This window comes from Anomaloglossus baeobatrachus, chromosome 3 (genome assembly GCF_048569485.1).
Source record: "Anomaloglossus baeobatrachus isolate aAnoBae1 chromosome 3, aAnoBae1.hap1, whole genome shotgun sequence".
NCBI classification, from domain to species: Eukaryota; Metazoa; Chordata; class Amphibia; order Anura; family Aromobatidae; genus Anomaloglossus; species Anomaloglossus baeobatrachus.
In genome coordinates, this window is record NC_134355.1 from 349,867,742 (window position 1) to 349,889,642 (window position 21,901).

General features: G+C 41.1%; 1 long non-coding RNA gene across 1 annotated transcript in view; it reads right to left on the reverse strand.

Moving 5' to 3' along the window:
• Positions 1-741: 741 nt before the first annotated feature.
• LOC142295282 (uncharacterized) overlaps positions 742-21,901 on the reverse strand; it is a 346,889-nt gene continuing 325,729 nt past the window's right edge. The window contains exons 4-5 of the long non-coding RNA XR_012751407.1: positions 19,805-19,866; positions 742-884 (exon numbers count right to left, since the gene is read on the reverse strand). This is a non-coding gene — a long non-coding RNA (uncharacterized LOC142295282). The remainder of the gene's footprint in view (positions 885-19,804; positions 19,867-21,901) is intronic.

The following is a 21,901-nucleotide window of genomic DNA, read 5'->3' on the forward strand; positions in this document are numbered from 1 at the left end:
GGTCTTTTTCTCCTAAATATTTTCCAGAGTTTTAAATAAAATGTCTATGTACATACAGTGGGTGAAATAAGTATGGAACATGTCACCAATTTCCTAAGTTACAGTGCCTTGCTAAAGTATTCGGCCCCCTTGAATTAATGTTATGGTGAAGAATCAACAAGTGGGACACAATTGTGAAGTTGAACGAAAATTATTCTGATAATTGTTTTCACTCCTTCATCTGAAATCTTGTGGGAGCACCTCGTTGTGGCGAGTTAATGCTGAAATTATGTTCTCTCTTCTTCTGGATTTTGGCTTTAACAGTGCTCACTGGAATATTCAGTAGTTTAAAAAAAATTCTGTAACCAATGCCATCAGTATGTTTTGCAACAATAAGGTTATAAAGGACTTGAGACAGCTCACTGGTTTTACCCATCATAAGATGTTTTTTGTGTGGCACCTTGGTAATAAGACACCTTTTCATAGGCCATTAGTTGAACCAGCTGATATTATTTTTCATCAAGTGGCAAGATGGCTTTCTATTTACTAATAGACTTCAGCTGGTGTCATGACTTTCCATTTCTTTTGTACCTTAACCTTTTGTTATATTAAACCACAAGTTAAAATTGAAAGGCATGACAGAAAAAAATATTATATGTATGTACCACAATCTAAAAATCTGATACAATTTTGCCCTAATATCTTAGATAATGTTATATTGATGGCCTTCTAAAACGTTTTTGACCCTTGAATGATTTTACCTTGGTAATCCTGTATCATTTGATAAGAGGAATATAAAAGGCTCAATGTCCATGGTAAAACTATTTTCTTTCACATTTTCCTTGTCATCAAGTTCTGTGTCTCCATAATCTCTACTCTTTGTGAAAGGTCCATGCCAATCAAGCCTGAAAAGGAGAAGCACATATGTCTTACACTTTTGTGATGTACTCAAGAGAAGTCCTTTGAATTTAGTGCCTGTGTATGGCATTTTGGCAGATTAATTTTGTACTTATAAATGTAAACCAACAGTGGACATTAATATGTTCAATAAGACCATAATTTTTATTATATAAGATTATCTGTTCGCATGTAAAATAAGTACAACAAAAAATATTAATAGGATATAAAAGGACTTGTGTAGTAATGTACATTTTACATATGCAATAAAATAATACAAGGAAATTATTATTTTTTACACATTAAACTTCTTCATCTAAATTCCCCCATACAGTTAAATAGATAAGAGTTCTTGATCCGCAGCCTCAATTAACCTAACCCATTCACCTGGCAAATCTCCACACATCAGTTAAGTCAAAACATGAAAACTTTAAATGAGAACCTCCCCGCAGACCCAGGCTGCATGCCAGGTTCGTGAAAATGCAAGACAATGGCCAAATACAGGACCTCAAAGTCAATTACTCTTTAAGTATTGCAGGAAAATAGTATACAGATAGGATTGGGATTCAAGAAGGTATGCTCCCCCTACATTTTCCTCAAATGTCAGAATGAGTGTAGATAAAAAAATAAAAAACATGTATTTTTTTCAAGAATTAAAAGGTTGTACCCGCTCAAAAAATGTTATGTCATAAAATGAGTTAGAAAAAAAGAAACTGAATATTACTTACCCTCACTAGGTCTAGAACCCACACTGCCACTGTCCCAATATCTGCTGTTTGGCCACAGGGTTGATGTCACTGACATGACCTGGATCGTCTAGATAGAACAAAATGCTGCTCTCCGTGATTGGCTTCAACACTCGTGACGTCACTGCTGCAGCCAAAAAGCAGAGACTGGGGCAACTGTTTTTAATTAACTCAACCTACTGCATACATTTTTCTGAAAGTGGACATCCCTTTAATTAGGCAAATGTAATTAAAAATATCCTTCTTTCCTCACGGACTACCTGTTTGTCTTTATCTCCGCCAATATGTTTTATTGGTATTATGCTGACCATCTAACATACCCAAAAGCTCATGTCTATAATGATTAATGAAAAGTCCAGCCTTTGAATTGAAAACCTAGTTTTAACAGCTTCATGACCAATGACATATAGGAACATCATTGTCGTGTCCCTCCCTTTGATGTGGTCTCATACGCTGAGCCCACATCTTTCCCAGCAGATATCGGCTGATCTGATCAGGTGATAGCGAACAGGCGCTGGTGGATTAGAGATCCACTCGCACCTGTTAACCCATTAGATTGTGCTGTCAAACTTTGACAGCGCAATCTAACATGTGCCAGCAGGGATTGGGCCATTTCCTGCCACCATTAGCAGGCTTGTGATGTGATCACAGGCACCGATGGGTTGTTATGACAATTGGGTGTCAGCTGATGACTCCTGTTACTGCCATGACTCACTGAACGCCGGCTGAGAGCCAGCATTCAGAGGAGATGATCATTTGTGCTTTGCAGAGTGCTGCTCTGTTACTGCTGGACAAGAGCTCTGAGAGTCTCTTAGTTTCTAGGACTCCCAATGTCATCTTTACATCACATTGCAATCACAACGTCACTCCAGCTCAGCTAATGTAAAGTAAAAGATTTTCAAACCTCCCATCTAGAGGCCAAGGACTACTGGCCTGGCTGATGGACCAGACTTCTGCGAATCTACCCTATAAAGTCTACTGTAATGTTTGAACAGTTGGACTAACTCCTCAGCGTTTAATCCCCTTTATCCCTTCCTTATATATGTTTTTGCCTTGTCACTTTGAATACTTCCTTCTCAGAACTACCCAGGGAACATTGTGCACTTGATGTGAAAAACAACAAACCTCCATGAAACTGCATGCCTCTAATAGCCCTGTAAATGTACACCGTCGCAGCACATAATGTGGTATAATGCAGCAAGAGAACTACACATAGACCATATGTATTGTACTCTAGCTCTGGATTGTAAATATCCAGCCATATTCCCAAAAGGAAAACAATATAGTTGAGCAAAATAGTTTTTCAATCTTAAGAAGCCCCCAAGAGTCCTATCATCAATACGGCATTCCCGATTTCTATAGTGATACCGTGTTTCTGCAGTGATAACTTAAAAGAAAGGAATCATATTGACTGGGAAGATATAACTCACTGAAACCTATTATACAGAGGTTGAATGTGCTAGGTGATTTTAGCAAGTCTTTTGTTTTATTTTTTCACTTCTCTTCTCCCTTGAGAGGCTGCAGACCAGCTTGCAAAGCAAATTGCCCTAAAATGAGTTCTTTAACTGGCATATAAAAGTCTGCCAGCATTCTTAAATTCACACTGTTCTATTCTTTAACAGGCCCTTCCCCTTTCTAATTAAACTAGAGACGTTTGCACCACTGACTTATGCCAATTAGATGAGTTCTACACATTGCTAGCCAATGTATTCAGGTCATCATTTCCGCTCCTTCATTAGACATATTCCACTGAAGATTCCTGGCACTCTGCCATAGACTTCTATGGCATAGATGTAGAACTGTCACACACTTTTCCCCTGACACCCTTTCCTTCATTTGTGTCTTCTTGATTTCCATTTTGTTTATTTTTGAACACGTACTGCAAATTATAGAACTAAAGAAAATGGAAATGTATTCGTTTTTTCGCAATATCAGTATCAATAGAAATATTTACTTCTTCTTTTATTTCATTCCTTGATCATGTTTAGGTTTCTAGATATAGTGATTTTTCTTATACAAAAAAAAAAAAACTCATTGAATTTCGGAAGTGGTTTGGATCCAATTTTCATCAGTGGTTGGTCAGTTTTTACCATAAGAGGTTCAGCAGTTATTTTCTCTTAAGGAAAAAATAAACATACAAATAAAGAGTAGAGCTTCTTCCATTCATTGTAGTGTTAAGAAAAGACAGCACACAGATTGTACATGGATGGCAATGTGTGATGTCTGGGATTTTCACAGACTGAAACTTGGAGGGGTAATTTTGACCCATGATTAGAATTGAGCGGACTAGAGATGAGCGAACCTGTGAAAGTCCGGGATCGCCCAGTTCATCCAATCTTTAGATACAGTTCAGTTCAGGACCAGGACTTGACCTGAACCCCATTGTAAGTCACTGACTGAGCAGTTCAGGTCTCTGTCCACATACAGCCAGCCATAAACAAAACACTTCCGGGGTAGGGAGAGGGAGGTTTTTTTGGACCCCCTACATCCAATAACATTATTTACACCCCCAGCGAAAGCCATTCAAAGACTGCAAGTGGCTTGCATTAGGCTGGACACCAAGTATACCCCAGCACAGTGATGCTCGATCGAGTGGTTAGCATAGAAACAGCTCTTGAACTCCAAACTCGGACACTGTTTTTTTTTTGTTTTTTTTGTTTTAAATTCATGTTTAGTATGAACCCTGAACGTTACAGATTGGGTTTGCTCCTCTCTACTCATGACTTGTCTTCATGATCTTTTGAGGGACATAAAGTCCGCAAAAAACATGAACATCTGAACAGCCACATGTATTAGGAGGCTACGTTCCCATAATGAGGTTTTGGTGAGCTTTTGACTCTGGGTATTTTTGCTGAATTAAAAAAAACTACATCTTCCAGTTCCAGCAAAGTGGATGGGATTTATTGAAATCTCCTACCCTCTGTGCTTCTGTTTTACTTAGCATAAACTAACATGTGGTGCGTGTTTCAAATCTGCAAACATCAATTTCTCTTGCAGGTATGCTGAGTTTTATGCACAGATTTTCCCCCATAGAATTGCATTAGATGAGGAAATTCTGCAGGTAAAAACCACACGTGTTTTTAGTTTAATTTCACTGCGGAAATGCATCAAAAATGCATGTGACCAGCCCATAAGTGTATCAATAAAGTTTTGTCAAAACGAAATACGAAGAAGAATCAAAAACAAAGCAGCTTTATTTAAAGCATGACACAGCAATAAGAAATGAAATAAGTGAAATGCGCGTTGGGGCCGATGACTCACTGACAGGGATCATTATTGGTAAGCAGGCTTATGACATTTAAATTTTCATGGGATGTATGCATTGTCACTTTATTCATCGCTTATGTACTAGTAACTTTGGTTTGATCCCCTGTATGGGAACTTGTACACAGCAGCATCCCTGATGTATACTGGATTAACCATTTAATTAATGTGTACCTGCTATAACCAGTCTCCTATTATGCATTAGGATCACTGTGAGTTACCGTTTTGTGTACCACACCTGAACCTTCATATGCACTTTTATTTTTATTTGTGTGATACCCAATAAATGTATATTCTTTTTAATATGGATTGTGAACGCCATTTCTTTCTTGGATCCGTGTACTGGTTGGAGTTTTTCCTTGTTCAGTTATATTGAAGTACTGATGCTTTTACTTACTAATGGCGTACATAGTGTGTTTTTCAGATGTTACTGATTGTAACATCATAAACTGAGATAAAGCTCAGTGTGGGGAATTCACATAATAGATACATGTGTGTTTAGATCCGTGTAACTCTATAGACCAAATTTATCACTTTCCTTTATTGTCTTGTCATATAAGTTGCTGGTTTTGGTGGCTTATTCTTCAAAATTGTGCATGGGATTTCATGAATTTGGCGCAAAATCAAAAATGGTCTATTTTTCTGTCTTGAACTGTTTTTGCAACTTTTGGTGCACACTCAAAAATACATCAGGAAGGGACAGACGTGGAAATGCACCAAATTTTGCAACTTTTTAAAAAGTTGCAATTGATGAAGACGAAGAAGAATGTGCACTTGTGTTGGAGCAGCATAGCGTACCATACACTAAATAGTGAAATTAAAAAACTACTACGCTGTGTCCACAAGATGTCTTTTTTTGCCATCAACTAGGGGTGAGCAGGGTTTTTTACTTTCACTGTTTAGTGTATGATACTCTATGCTGCTCCACCAGGCGCATACATGTTGTACTGATCACCTATTTGGAGACCTGTTTTTTAATCATCTGCTCCCTTAAGGAAGCTGTTATTGTGTGCCAACACTTAAGGTTTCACTGACACCATCTCTATAGTCTACTATCCGCATCTAGCTTTATTCATATGAGCACAGATTTAATTTTGAATTCTATGGTTGGCTAATGTAGCAATCTATTCATGTACTGGTATTGAGAGGTAAACCGTGAACATAATCTTTAATTTAGCCCTTAATCGCAGAACTTTTAATGTAGCTAATCTTGTACTAGTATAGTTCAGCTATTGTTAAACAATATTGTCACTCCACACATATAATATTATTATTATTTATTATTATAGCCCCATTTATTCATTTATTCCATGGCACTTTACAAGTGAAAGAGGGTATATGTACAACAATCATTAACAGTACAAAACAGACTGATATAGGAGGAGTGAGGACCCTGCCCGCGAGGGCTCACAGTCTACAGGGAATGGGTGATGGTACAATAGGTGAGGACAGAGCTGGTTGCGCAGTGGTGTACTGGACTGAGGGCTATTGTAGGTTGTAGGCTTGTTGGAAGAGGTTGGTCTTGAGGTTCCATTATTGCTGTGTATATTATTTCAAAACCACAGCACCACATGCTAAGATAACTGTCCAATAAGAGACTTACCATTTTTTTCGTTTTATAAGATGCACCGGATTATAAGACGCACCCCAAATTTGGAGGGAAAAAAAAGGTAAAAAAAATATGGGGTCCGTTTATAATCTGGTGGTGTCTTACCAGGGAGGGGAGCCTGCAGAGGAGGGGGGGTTACAGGAGGCAGGGGCGGTACTGGAGTACTGAGATACTCACTGCGGGTGCTGCTCTGTGTGGGGCTGGCGACGCGGGTGCTGCTCTGTGCGGAGCCAGCGACGCCGCTCTGCTCTGTGCGGGGCTGGTGTTGATCTGCTCTGTGCGGGGCCGGTGTCGCTCTGCTCTGTGCGGGGCCGGCGATGCCGTTCTGTTCTGTGCAGGGCTGGTGATGGAGCAGCCGAGCAACCGAGCAGAATGGAGCAGCCATGCACAGAGCAGCCGAGCAGGATGCAGCAGCCATGCACAGAGCAGCCGAGTAGTATGTGTGGCGCCCCTGACCCGGTCAGGCACCACTGAGTACTGCACCCATGCTGGGACAGTACTTCCAGGTAATCCTAAGGGCTAGAATGAGGTGTGTACGCACAGACACATAGCAACCAGTTCTCCCACACCATTAGATGGGACCCTTGGGCAGTCCCTGGAGGGGTCTGGCCTTCAATTCTTGTCAAGGGGTGTAGTGGAGGGGCTGGGAGCTACAGTGCTGAGGTTGTCAGGAAAGAAGTGGAGAGAGCCAGTCTGGCAGTGGTGAGCAGCGGTTGCTAAGGGATAGGCGCACGGCCACTAGTCAGACCCTGCGCGGTGTAGTGACAGTTGGCAGGGGAGAACGGTCACGTGATCAGTCAGTCAGACAATCAGTCAGTACAAGGTTGCCAGTGACTAGGCATGCACGGGGAACAGGTCCCCAGAGCAGACCAGTTTTAACTACCTGCTAAACCTGCCGGTGAGGGGAACTACAAGTACCTCACCAACCCCACAGAGTCCGAGCCTCAGCAGCAATGCAGTGACCAATAAGGAGACAGAGCTTGAAGCCATCTCACCTGGTCCACGCTGCCGCAAACGGGCCAAACACAGGGGAGAAAAGGCAGTTGCGACTCCCTGGATAGAGCCCATGGTACTTCAAGTTAGGGGTTATCCGAACACAGAAGTGCTAGGAAGGCGAGCTAACTGTTTACCCTCAGACTTGTCTGAAGGAGCCCTGGTTCTACCTGGTTTATCGCAGCATCGCCCAGGTCAGCTCACCTTAACAACACCTGAGTGAGTAAAAAGCAGTTGAAAGACTTTTGGACTGAGCTTGAGTTATTTCTGGACCCGCTATCCAACTCACCTGAGCCATTGGGGCCTGCCTCACTCACAGGAGGCCGCATCACCTGACTGCAGACCCCATCAGCCCCAGACGCTTATAAAACCTGCAGCGGCGGTCATCCATATTCCTGACCGCAAGCCATGAGTGGCGTCACGACATATAACATAAAAATTGACTTACTTGTTTGCCATATTAAAAGAAGACCCGGTGGCGTCCCAGAAGCTGGATCGATGTCCCTGGGGCGACACAGATGGAGCAGCCATGCACAGAGCAGCCGAGCAGGATGGAGCAGCCGTGCACAGGGCAGAACGGAGCGGTTCCAAACAGAACAGAGCGGCGCGGCCTGATCCAGAACAGTGCCGCACAGACCAGCAGCGCCGTCAACACAGTGCACAGCACAGCACAGTGCACTGCTCGGAGCATGTCCTTGCCTCCTTTGACCCCTCTGCACAACCCCTGGTAAGCTACATTCGGATTTTAAGATGCACCCCTCATTTTCCTCCCAAAGTTTTGGGAGGAAAAGTGCGTCTTATAATCCGAAAAATACGGGGACAACTATCTTTGTACATTTTGGATACAATAATGTCAAGGATTGAATGACGTTATTTGGGGCCCTAGAAGTCTATTGTATTATGGGATATGCGCATGAGCATTTGTACATTGTCTATACCATTGGTGTGATACATTTCTAACAGGGTTTTTTTTGGCTTTTCTTGCTACGATCCCTCTCATTGGGTGCAACTTCTTAAAAGGGATGGTAATGCATTTTTTTCTTATACTGTACAACTCCTAAACCTGCTTCATACACTGGTGGAGACCAAATGCAGCTCGTCGCTCATTCCATAGGATCCAAGGATGCCCCAATCAGTGTGGCTGGCATCCACTGATTTAAGCAAATGGAATAAATAAATCCAGCATACTTTCCTTCTAAAAACCTTGATTTTATTTGTTCAGGTCATTTAAAATGCAGATTCATAAAAACATTTTCCAAGCCCTGAGTTCCGGCTGACGCATTTCGGACTTATGAGAAAGGGTGGGAAATCCAAAATGCTTCGGCCAAAACTCAAGGCTTTGAATACATTTTTACTAAATTACTAAAATTTATTTATCATATCATATGGGAGTGTACCGCAAACTAAAATTATTGGGAACAGATAACGGATTATTACAGGATATCTGGAGAATGAATATGCTGTTATGGCTTACCTCATCCCAAACCTTACCTTTATGCTTATCTCAGCCCTACAGCATCTCTTCAACTTTTCATTAGCCTCTGCCTCTGGTGTCCTTCCTTCCTCATTCAAACATGCAAACAAAACACCCATGTTCAAGAAGCTATCCTTTGACACTTTTATTTATTATTATTATTATTATTATTATTATTATTACTACTATTATTATTCTTATTATTATTATATCATGCTGATCCAGCTGAACATTTCCGCTCATCTCAAGTTTTGCATAGCAGTACTGCCATGGAAAAAATCAGGATGAAATGAAACATTCAGTTGGATTAGCGTGATATAATGAAAATATAAGGTTATACCTTCCGTGAGTGTGGAGTCTTCTCTGATTTTTCACTATTTACCATCTGCATGCACCACCGCTACAGTGTAGTGACAATCGCTTCACAATCCCTTGACCCGTCCTTTACACCTAACTATAACCCAAAGCCATTAATCCCATTTCCTTCAAAACTCCATTAAGATTATTTTCACATTGAATTCCCCTCACACTCATCATGGCTTAGTGTAACCCAACACTATTTATACATTTGGCCTGAGAGAACTCCTATACAGTGGCATGTAAAAGTTTGGGCACCTCTGGTCAAAATTACTGTTATTGGGAACAGTTAATCAAGTTGAAGATTAAATAATTTCTAAAAGGTATATAGTTAAAGATGACACTTTTTTTTTTGTATTTTAAGCAAAAATCGTCTTGCATACACATACAGTACACTACACTTTTGAGGTCTAGCCACAAATTTTCAATGATGTTCAGATTAGGTGACAGTGAGGACCATTGGAAAACCTTCAGTTTGCACCTTTTGAGGTAGTCTATTGTGGATTTTAACATATATTTAGGGCCATTATCCTAATGTAGAAGTCATCCTCTTTTCAACTTCAGCTTTTTTTACATATAGTGTTTTGTTTGCATTAAGAGTTTGTTGAAATTTTATTGAATCCATTCTTCTCTCTACCTGTGAAATGTTCTCTGTGTCATTGGCTACAACACATCCCCAAGCATCATTGATTTAACCCCATGGTTAATGGTTGGTGAGATTTTTTTTCCCTGAATTTTGGTGCCCTTTTTTCTCCTCACATATTGTACCTTTGTTCATTGTGGCCAAAGAGTTCTGTTTTAACCTCATCGGTCGACAGGACTTGTTTCCAAAAGGCATCAGATTTGTTTGGATACTATTTTGCATACTTCTTTTATGGTGAGGATGTAGGAGAGGTTTTCTTCTGATGACTGTTCCATGAAGGCCATAGTTCTGCAGGTGTCTCTGAACAGTAGAACAATGCAGCACAACTCTAGAGTCTGCTAAATCTTCCTGAAGGTTTTTTACAGTCACACGGGGTTCCTGATTTGCCTCTCTAGCAATCCTACAAGCAGTTCTCACAGAAATTTTATAGATCAAGAAACGTCTTAGAGCAATGTGCTAAATACCCAAGCGATCAGGCCAGCAAGCAAAAGCATCACAACTCAAGCAAGTGTAAGGGCTCAGTGACAGAATGTCTGCGTATCAGCCCTGATGGGAACCTCAATACGATTTTCAGTGCATCGACACTGATAGAAGATCCAAACCCAGGTAACAGTGTCTCAGCACTGATTTAAATCCCAGCTTAATCCCATGCGTCTTGACCTCTATGGTATTGGTACAGGGATTTGTGCTGGCCACATAGCAACCTCCATACATCCATCAGCATCACAATAGCAGCACGGTGTGGCTAATCTTGCTTAACTTTGCTGGCCTGCAGTTTTCAGTTGCACAAGCATCAAAATGTAGTGCAGTGTGCACAGGGGATTTGTAGCTGGAGCCCTCTGACACTGGAAGATTAATCCTATAAAGTCTTTGGGGAAATTAGTAATAACTAAATCAAGTGACTGTTAGTGGGTGGTAGCCACTGGCTGAGGCTCCACTCACCATCCGATGGAATTGTTAAAAGACACAACTGAGGTTGCATTCTCATTGACTATTTTTTTAAATCAAACTATCTTGGAATTGTGTTTGAGCTCTGTAATTTTAAGAGGATTGCCTTGATTCCCTATTTTACTGATGCAAATTTTTGAATGTCTATGTTCATTGTGAGGTTGCACACAGTTCACACATAGTATAATGGGGGTTTTCCTCACTTTTGCTGCAAAACAAGGTAGATATAGGGACACTGTCTCTTTTAACCCCTTCAAGACAGGCCGATTTTTTGCTTTCCATTTTTTTTTTCGCCATTCTTCTTCCGAGACACGTAACTTTTTTTATTTTTCAGTCAATATGGTAATGTGAGGGCTCATTTTTTTGTGGAATGAGCTGTACTTTTAAATGAAACCATAGGTTTTACCATATAGTGTACTGGAAAATGGCAAAAAATTCCCAAATGCGGAAAAATTGCTAAAAAAAAGTGTGATAACACTATTGTTTCTGAGATATTTTATTCACTGTGTTCTCTATATGGTAAAACTGATATGTGGGTGTGATGTCGGAGGTCGCTGTGAGTTTGTAGACACCAAACATGTTTAGGTTTACTTTTATCTAATTGGTTAAAAAAATCAAAAGTTTGTCCAAAAAAAGTGGCGCACGTTTTACGCCATATTCCGTGACCCGAAGCGATCTCATTTTTTGAGATCTATGGGTCAGTTATGGCTTATTTTTTGTGTCTCAGGCTAACGTTTTTAATGGTACCATTTTTTTGCAGATGCTACATTTCGATCACCTGTTATTGCATTTAGCATTTATTGCATTTAGCGCAAAATTTGTGGTGACCAAAAAAACATAATTTTGGCGTTTGTATTTGTTTACTGCTACGCCGTTTACCGATGAGATTAATTGATTTTATATTTTGATAGATTGGGCATTTCTGAACGCTATATAAATTAATAAATATTATTATTATATGCGTATGTTTTATGGACGAAAGGGGGTGATTTGAACTTTTAGTTTTTTTTGTTTTTTAATTTTTAAAACTTTTTTTTACTTTTTTTTTTATTTTACTAGTTCCCCTAGGGGACAATATGTATCAGCAGTCTGATTGCTCTGTCATATCTGCTGATCACAGCTACACAGCTGTGAAAGGCAGATATGCTCATTTCATGTCTCACCCAACTCTGGGCCGGGTGAAACTGAAAGTGAGTCATGTGAGCTGCAGGAGTCATCACATGACCCTGTGCTACCATGACAACCACCGGAAGTCACATGATCACATCACGTGACTTCTGGTATTGGCCAGTGAGTAAATGTTTACAGTCGATGCCGTTATAATGGCGCTGTCACATATTGACAGCACCATTTAGGGGTTAAACGGCACGGGCAGATAACAATTCTGCTCGTGTCTAGCAGGCACACATATCATCTGTAAAAATCAGCTGAGATGTGTGCCGATCGCTGCATGCTGCCGGCAGCAGACCGCGGACAGTAACACTATGACCGCTAGGACATAATATTAGTGCCCGCGGTCATTAAGGGGTTAAAGTTACCAGGTTTATTTAAACAGGCACATAAACTGCTCTTGCAACATAAACATGAGCCTCTTCTGGCTTAAAGGAACATACACAAAGTATTACAGTGCATTTAACTGTGGTATGACCCACACAGAATTGGAAACAGTCCTTCACAGAATTGTCCCACTGACCCCTTTCAGTATTCCCACATGGTTTCCAATTCCATTGCTTTTATCACAGGTTTCTTTCCATACTATACAAGGATAAGGCTGCACATCAAACTTAGATAATGGTATAATGCCTCAAGCATATGGAAAAATATTGGAAAATACAATGAAAAATGCTACTTGCTAATTTGAACATGTGAATAATGAATTGCATACCTGCCATGAATATTAGGAAAAAGGAGATATTTAGCAATCGCATTTATCAATGTAACTGAGCCCCAAAACCTCGTCAAGGTATATCTCTATATTGGGGTCCCTAGCTCTGTGACCCTAACTGTGTGTCATGTCATTGCAATATTAAAAACTGCTGTGGGTGGAGAGGGGTAACCAAGGACTGTCTTATATAGGAGATGGAAAGAACATGGCCGAAAAGGGCGGAGCTGTGTTCACATTCAGAAAAAAAACTACATATAACTGAATAGGATAACTGAAGTGAGCACTAATATATATATTCTGAGTGCAAACCAAAAAAATACATACTATACAAGGATAAGGCTGCACATCAAACTTAGATAATGGTATAATGCCTCAAGCATATGGAAAAATATTGGAAAATACAATGAAAAATGCTACTTGCTAACTTGAACATGTGAATAATGAATTGCATACCTGCCATGAATATTAGGAAAAAGGAGATATTTAGCAATCGTATTGATCAATGTAACTGAGCCCCAAAACCTCGTCAAGGTATATCTCTATATTGGGGTCCCTAGCACTGTGACCCTAACTGTGTGTCATCTCATTGCAATATTAAAAACCGCTGTGGGTGGAGAGGGGTAACCAAGGACTCCATACACTGACACCTGTCAGGGTATGTGCAGGACCTCTCTCAGAGGCTCCTTCCTACAGCCCAGCACTATCCATGCTGACTGCAGTCTCTCAAGATGTCAAACACACAGACTCCATTTTACATGCATCATGTGACACAGACACACTTGTGGGCAGGGTATGTGGATGGCCAGTCCCACCCAGCTCTCAGGCATCCGTGATCCTGACCCTGTGAATAGTATAGCAAACATTTGTGGCACTAAAAGTACCACCACAAATTTCCAGGATCACACCACTTATATAGTACATACCGGCCATTCACTATATAGCCAGTCGCTATCTCACATCATAAATATTGTACATTTTATGGATATTTTTAGGTCTATATTGAATGTACTGTATATTTTCGAATTATTGCACAATAAATTGAACTCTACTAGCGCATATATAAATGTAATTTTGAAGTAAGAAAAACATTGCATTAAATCATTACATCCTCCTCCCATCTGTGAAACACTGTGATGGTAGTATCATGGTTTTAGGACCAAATTCTAACGGAAATGTCAAGATAACTGTTCATGAGCTAAATCTCAAGAGCATATGGGCAATGCAGGAAGACAATCATCCGCCACGCAAGTAGTTCTACACTAGAGTGTTTAAAGATAAATAAAATTAAAGTTTTGGAATGGTCAAGTCAAAGTCCTGATTACTTATATGTGCTTTTATATCTTTAAGACAGCAATAACTGTACAGGCCAAGTCTTTTCCTCCTTTACTGAAAAGCAGCTTTTGAATTCATGTACAAATGAGGCTGAAGAACTATTTGTAGAACTAAAATCTCTGTCACTCCAGCTCTATTCCCCACCCTGTGCTGCCTCCTCCTATGCAAATATATAAGTAAGAGTCAAGTAGGTGTCACACACAGAGTAGGAGATGTCCGTATGCAACGCGTGACTCACGCGTTCAGACCGACGGGCCTTTGACGTACTACAAACAAGGGGCAAACTGGGGACACAATAACAGCGGAGGGCCCTGGAACTAGTGAGAAGCATAGGTGGGACACCTCCTATCCTAACCTGCAGCTGTCCTAGCCAGTCCCTGTACAGTCTCTGCAAGTGTCGCCAAAAAGGAACCTGAGACCCTGAGAAGACCTTATAGATGTCCTGGCTAGTGAAGGGCAGATAAGGTTCACTAGACACCATCGCTGCACTAAGAAGACACAAGGTAAGGTAAGACGGACAGGGGGATAAACAGAAAGATACAAACACCAACCTTCACGGCAGTGGATAGACTCCAAAATGACAGATGGATGGGCACAGGACAATTTCTCAGCAGCTCCTTCCACCAGGATTATGGGGAGATAAGGTATGCACACCAGTGACTATGTAAGGGGTATACATGGAATAGCAGAAACTGCTGTGTGAATACTGACTTGAAAAATCCAATAGCTATATGTAAGAGTGAAAATGTGAAAAATGGAATCTGCATTACTGCCATGAACATATGAATCAAGAGAAATTTAGCTACTGAATTGTTCAATGCAATAGAGCCCCAACACTACGCCAAAGTATTTCTCTACGTTGGGGTCCCTAGCTTGTGTGTGTCCTCTCATGCAGTTAAAAAACTTACCGTGTATGGGAAGCTGAGACCCAGGCTATTTATGCGTATGATATGGATTGGCAATAGGTGTGGTTGGGGAGGGTTCATAAACGAAAAACTACTAACAAATAAGGAATAATTGATGAATGAATTGATGAATTGATCAATGCAAAGTTTTTTAACTGCATGAGAGGACACACACAAGCTAGGGACCCCAACGTAGAGAAATACTTTGGCGTCGTGTTGGGGCTCTATTGCATTGATCAATTCAGTAGCTAAATTTCTCTTGATTCATATGTTCATGGCAGTAATGCAGATTCCATTTTTCACATTTTCACTCTTACATATAGCTATTGGATTTTTCAAGTCAGTATTCACACAGCAGTTTCTGCTATTCCATGTATTCCCCTTACATAGTCACTGGTATGCATACCTTATCTCCCCATAGTGATGTTTTTTTAGGTTTTTGCACCCAGTTCAGACTTAGAATGGTGTTCCAAACGTTATTCCTTATTGTTAGTAGTTTTTCGTTTGTGAACCCTCCCCAACCACACCTATTGCCAATCCATATCATACGCATAAATAGCCTGGGTCTCCGCTTCCCATACACGGTAAGTTTTTTAACTGCATGAGAGGACACACATAAGCTAGGGACCCCAACGTAGAGAAATACTTTGGCGTAGTGTTGGGGCTCTATTGCATTGATCAATTCAGTAGCTAAATTTCTCTTCATTCATATGTTCATGGCAGTAATGCAGATTCCATTTTTCACATTTTCACTCTTACATATAGCTATTGGATTTTTCAAGTCAGTATTCACACAGCAGTTTCTGCTATTCCATGTATTCCCCTTACATAGTCACTGGTGTGCATACCTTATCTCCCCATAGTGATGTTTTTTTAGGTTTTTGCACCCAGTTCAGACTTAGAATGGTGTTCCAAACGTTATTCCTTATTATTCCTTCCACCAGGATGGCCAGAGTAGAATGAATTCTAACAACAGCAAGGACTGCTGGGAAAGTGCCACTATTTAAACCTAAATGGGCGTGGGCTCAAAGCAGCTACAGCTAACCTGTACTGCTAGGACCTGCTAGCATCAAAAACTGACATAAACTCATGAGACACCAAAGGAAAGGAAACTTTGTTTAACCCCTTCACCCCCGGCCACTAAAACACCCTAATGACCGGGCCATTTTTTGCAATTCTGACCACTGTCACTTTGACAGGTTATAACTCTGGAACGCTTCAACGGATCCTGGCGATTCTGAGATTGTTTTTTCGTGACATATTGTACTTCATGTCAGTGGTAAATTTAGGCCGATATTTTTTGCGTTTATTTGTGAAAATTTAGTAAATTTTGCAAAAATTATGAAAATTTTGCAAATTTCAAACTTTCAAAATTTATGCCCATAAATCTGAGAGATATGTCACACAAAATAGTTAATAAATAAACTTTCCCACTTGTCTACTTTCCATCAGCGCAATTTTCGAAACAAAACTTTTTTTCGTTAGGAAGTTAGAAGGGGTCAAAGGTCATCGGCAATTTCTCATTTTTCCAACAAAATTTACAAAAGATTTTTTTTTAGGGACCACATCACATTTGAAGTGACTTTGAGAGGCCTAGGTGACAGAAAATACCCAAAAGTGACCCCATTCTAAAAACTGCACCCCTCACACTGCTCAAAACCACATCCAAGAAGTTTATTAACCCTTTAGGTGCTTCACAGGAACCAAAGCAATGTGGAAGAAAAAAATGAAAATTTTACTTTTTAACACAAAAATGTTACTTTAGCCATAAAATTTTCATTTTTACAAGGGAGAAAAGAGAAAGTGCACCCTACAATTTATTGTGCATTTTCTCCTGAGTACGCTTATACCCCATATGTGGTAAAAATCAATTGTTTGGGCGCATGGCAGAGGTTGAAAGGCAAGGAGCGCCATTTGAATTTTTGAACGCAAAATTAGCTGCACTCATTAGTGGATGCCATGTCGGGTTTGAAGACCCCCTGAGGTGCCTAAACAATGGAGCTCCCCCACAAGTGACCCCATTTTGGAAACTAGAGCCCTCAAATAATTTTTCTAGATGTTTGGTGAGCACTTTGAACACCTGGGGGCTTCACAGAACTTTATATCGTTGAGCCGTGAAAAGAAAAAACATTTTTTTTTACCACAAAACGGTTGCTTCAACTAGGTAGCTTTTTTTTCACAAGGGTATCAGGAAAAAATGCACCATAAAATGTATTGTACATTTTCTCCTGAGTACGCAGATACCTCATATATGGTGGAAATCAAATGTTTGGACATACGGCATGGCTCGGAAGGCAAGGAGCGCCATTTGAATTTTTGAGTGCAAAATTAGCACTCATTAGCGGACGCCATGTCGGGTTTGAAGACCCCCTGAGGTGCCTAAACAAGGGAGCTCCCCTACAAGTGACCCCATTTTGGAAACTAGAGCCCTCAAATAATTTTTCTAGATGTTTGATGTGCACTTTGAACCCCTGGGGGCTTCACAGAAGTTTATAACGTTGAACCGTGAAAAGAAGAAAAAAATCTTTTAACACAAAATGGTTGCTTCAACTAGGTAGTTTTTTTTTCACAAGGGTATCAGGAAAAAATTCACCATGAAATTTATAGTGCATTTTTACGTGAGTACGGCGATACCGCATATGTGGTGGAAAGTAATTGTTTGGGTGCATGGCGGGGCTCAGAAAAGAAGGAACGCCATTTGACAGCAAAATTGGTTGGAATCATTAGCGGACGCCATGTCACGTTTGGAGACCCCCTATGGTGCCTAAACAGTAGAGCTCCCCCACAAATTACCCCATTTTGGAACTAGACCCTCTCAAGGAATTTATCTAGATATTTGGTGAGCCCCTTGTACCCCCAGGGGCTCCACAAAAGTTGATAACGTTGAACCGTGAAAATTATTATTATTCTTTTTAACCACAAATTTTTTGCATCAATCTGGTAGTTTTTTTTTTTTACAACGGTATCAGGAAAAACTGCGCCATAAAACGTATTGTGCAATTTTTCCTTAGTACGCAGATACCTCATATGTGGTGGAAATCAATTGTTTGGGCGCATGGCAGGGCTCAGAAGAGAAGGAACGCCATTTGACTTTTCAAACGCACAGACGCGGTGCACTAATCGGCCGCTGCAGGACGCACGGACGGATGCGATAGAAAAAACGTCAGGGATACGGAAAAAAGTCCCGCCAAAAATTGAGCAGGGATGCAGATACGTTATGTGCATCCCTGATCAGCGCTTGGCGGGACGCACAGACGGATGCGATACAAAAAGCGTCGTGAATACGGAAAAAGTCACGCCAAAAATTGAGCAGGGATGCCGATCCGTTATGTGCATCCCTGATCAGCGCTCGGCGGGACGCACGGACGGATGAGGTGTAAAAATGGACAGGGGATGCAGAAAAAAAAATAAAGTTATACTCACAGTACCCAGAGGATCACTGACCAGAAGAGCTGCAGGAGGAACAGATGGCAGAGAGATGGACAGCTTTACAGGAGCAGAAGGCAGGATGTTGGGCAGATCAGCAGAATGCCCAGGAAGGACCCAGCGATGGAGGCAGATGTGATCGGGCCAATTAAGACCTCGGACGACCCAGTGAAGACAAGTAAGAGGACGTCGAGGGAGAGCAGAGGGGGAGAGAGCAGAGGGGGGGAGAGCAGAGGGGGAGAGGGGGGGAGAGCAGAGGGAGAGGGGGGAGAGCAGAGGGGGAAGGGGGGAGGGCAGAGGGGGAGACGGAAGATGGAGCTGCAGAAGCAGAATAGAGAAAACGGGGGAGGCAGTCAGATCGTGGGGGGAGCAGATCGGGATGTCGGGGGGGGCAAATCGGGGCGTGGGGGGGGCAGATCGCAGGGGGGCACGGGCCATCACGAGAGCGCGCAGAGGGCACCACGGGAGCGCGCATGGGCTGCAAGGTAAGCACAGTACTCACGTGCAGCAGATGTGGTGACCTCAGCTACGGCGGCGGCAGCAGCAGCGGTGGCGTGGTACCACAAGTACCAGCCACTACACGCTGCAGACATGTTGGGGAAGGGCTCGCAGGCCAGCACAGGCCTGGGGAGGGCGGCCACCGGCAGATCAGACCGCCCCTCTGCACACTGATTGGAGCGATTGCGCGTCATAGCACGATCACTCCAATCAGTGCTGCAGGGGCTGGGCGACATTTTAGAGCTCCAGCTATGATTTGTTGAAGCTGCTAGAGCAGATCATAGCCGGATCTCACAGTATCGCAGTAATTCTGGCATTATTTTTCCCAAAATTAGTGCGAACAATGTGGTTGGCGGTTCAGATTTGAACAGCCAATCACATCGATCCTCGATAGGGGATGGCGATGCCACCCCCCCTGGGGTCAAGCAAAGGTCCCCTGCTGTAAGAAACAGCAGGGGTCATCATTTGAAAGCCGTTGCTATGGCCACGGCAATCAAATGAAGTTTAGGCCGTAAAATTACGTCCCTGGTCGTTAAGTCATGTTAAAATAGGACGTAATTTTACTGCCCGCGGTCGTGAAGGGGTTAAATGCGGAGTCTAGATGGAGATTGGAGACTCCAGTCCTAAGGCTGTCACTAGTCGCAAAACAGCAGGGAGGCGACTGTGACAGTAAGATAATGTATGTAATCATCACTTTAAAAACAGGGTAGTTGAATTATTGCACAAAAAGATGGAAGTCGCAAAGTAAATGTCCAAAAGAGGAACTTGAGTCCTAACCAAGATGAGCCATGTCCTGTGTAAGTGTAATCAATGAAGACAATGAGGATAAGTATAAGGGGGATACATACTTCATGTTCTGTCAACACGGTCAAGATGGCAGCTACACAGTGGTCTTTCTTCGTCTACACAACTACAGAATAAAGATATAAAAATATAAATAAATCCATTCAGCACATTATTATATAACAAACAATAACAATTTTTAATTCATTACCATTGTTTCTTCATGTTTTTTTCTGCCTTTTTCTCCTAGTTCTTATACTTTCTTTTATAGATTCTTAAATTTATACTGGATGTAGAAAACTTTATAGGAAAGAGAGAAGTTTTTTCCTCTTACCTAGCAAAGAAAATTTACAATAATTTTCTGTAATTCAAGCTAGCTTATTTAGCACTTTTTCCAGAAGCATCTCTGAGAAGCAGTGCTTGTTTTATAATAGCATATCTATAATAATAGTGTTTCTATAACAGAAGTGCTATTATTATAGAAATGGCATTATAATAGAAGCATTATTATTATTACAGAATGATTGTAAGACCGTTTGTATTATGTAAAATTATCTTCAATTTCATCTTTCTTAGCTATGAAACATTTCTTACTTTAGTCATCCAAGACATTTTCAGATTCTCCAGAGCAACAAACATTCCCAAAATGTGAACATATCCTTTAGGGGAAATTCTTTTGTAAAAGCTTTGATACCTATGACCTGAGATAAGGAGATGTAGCTCTACTAAAGATGTAATGTGACATACAGGATAATGGAATGAGAAGCTGAAATGTTTCTTCAAAGTTACAAAGTTAGTAAAACATAGTATTATACACATCTATCAGTGGTGACTTAAAGGGAAAAAATCAATATTTTCTTGCCTTCTTTCTTCTCTTTTACACTGTTGACACTAGAAGTACTGACATAATATGACTGTCTCTGATAATTGCTGCGAAGGTTCATGTTTCTTAAAAGTAAAGAGTAAGATCTGATGTTAAAGTGGAAAATGCAGCCTCTGTATACTGCTGACTAATGTCTTACAAGACTAGCTGGGTTACGGAGTGGAATGATGACAAGGGATGACCGAATACTCCAATTTTTTAGCTTCGTGAATATTTTCCGAATACCTCGCCGCTATTCGACTATTCGATGCGCAATGTAAGTCTATGGGAAGCCCGAATAGTTGGTATTCGGGTTTCCCATAGACTTACATTGCGCATCGAAAATTCGCAAATAGTCAAATAGCGGCAAGGTATTCAGAAAATATTCGCGAAGCCGAATAATCAAAGTATTCGATCATCCCTAATTATGACATATGCTTGCTTCTAGCGGAATTGGATGTAAACATCTGTATTACATTGGTAAGACAGACCAATGCCATTCTACTACATCTAACTTACATCACAATACAGTTTTATACTAATCTACATTATATATAGTAGGATTTTCTGCCCTATTTTATCATCACGGATCCAGCAATGCATGTTAATACTGCAGCTCAAATTTAAGAAAAGTTTTGAGACTGACACAAAGTTTGATTTTCACACAGAAAAATATTAAAATTTGACAGTCCTTAGTGGTTGTTACCTTTTAATGGCAAATTGTGATAGGCAACTACTGAGTAGACATGAGCAAACCTCCCAAGGTTCGGTTAGGTTCATGTTCACCGAAATTACCTGTGTTTGCCGAACAGTTTGATGCACATATCCGAACCCCATTGAATTCAATGGGAGGAAAAAACAAAGTCATAGACAAGTTTAGGGAGTCCCGAAAGCTGCCAAAGCAGCTCAACCATTTTACACTGTCGCCACAGTGTTGTGGCACAGCCATTAGCTTCCTAGACAATTACAATAAAAATTATTGAGGTGGATGAGTGACAAGTGTAGACCTGGTGGGCTGGGACTCCTTAAACCTCATGCAAGAGCTCAAACTGCTTTTCTGCTCAGCCACACTCAGGTTGCACTAATATTAGCTTCATAGACTGTTATTGCTACAGACAACACACAACAAGGACACCCAACTAGGAACCAACATCCCCATTTCACAAAATTAGGGGCAGACACCAGGAAAGCATCAATTGCCCCAGAGTACCAATAGTGTGTTAGCACAGCAGTCAGACATGGGCCAGTCATGAGACAGGATCTGGGTCAGCATTTACAGCTTTTAAATTAAGTTAAGGAG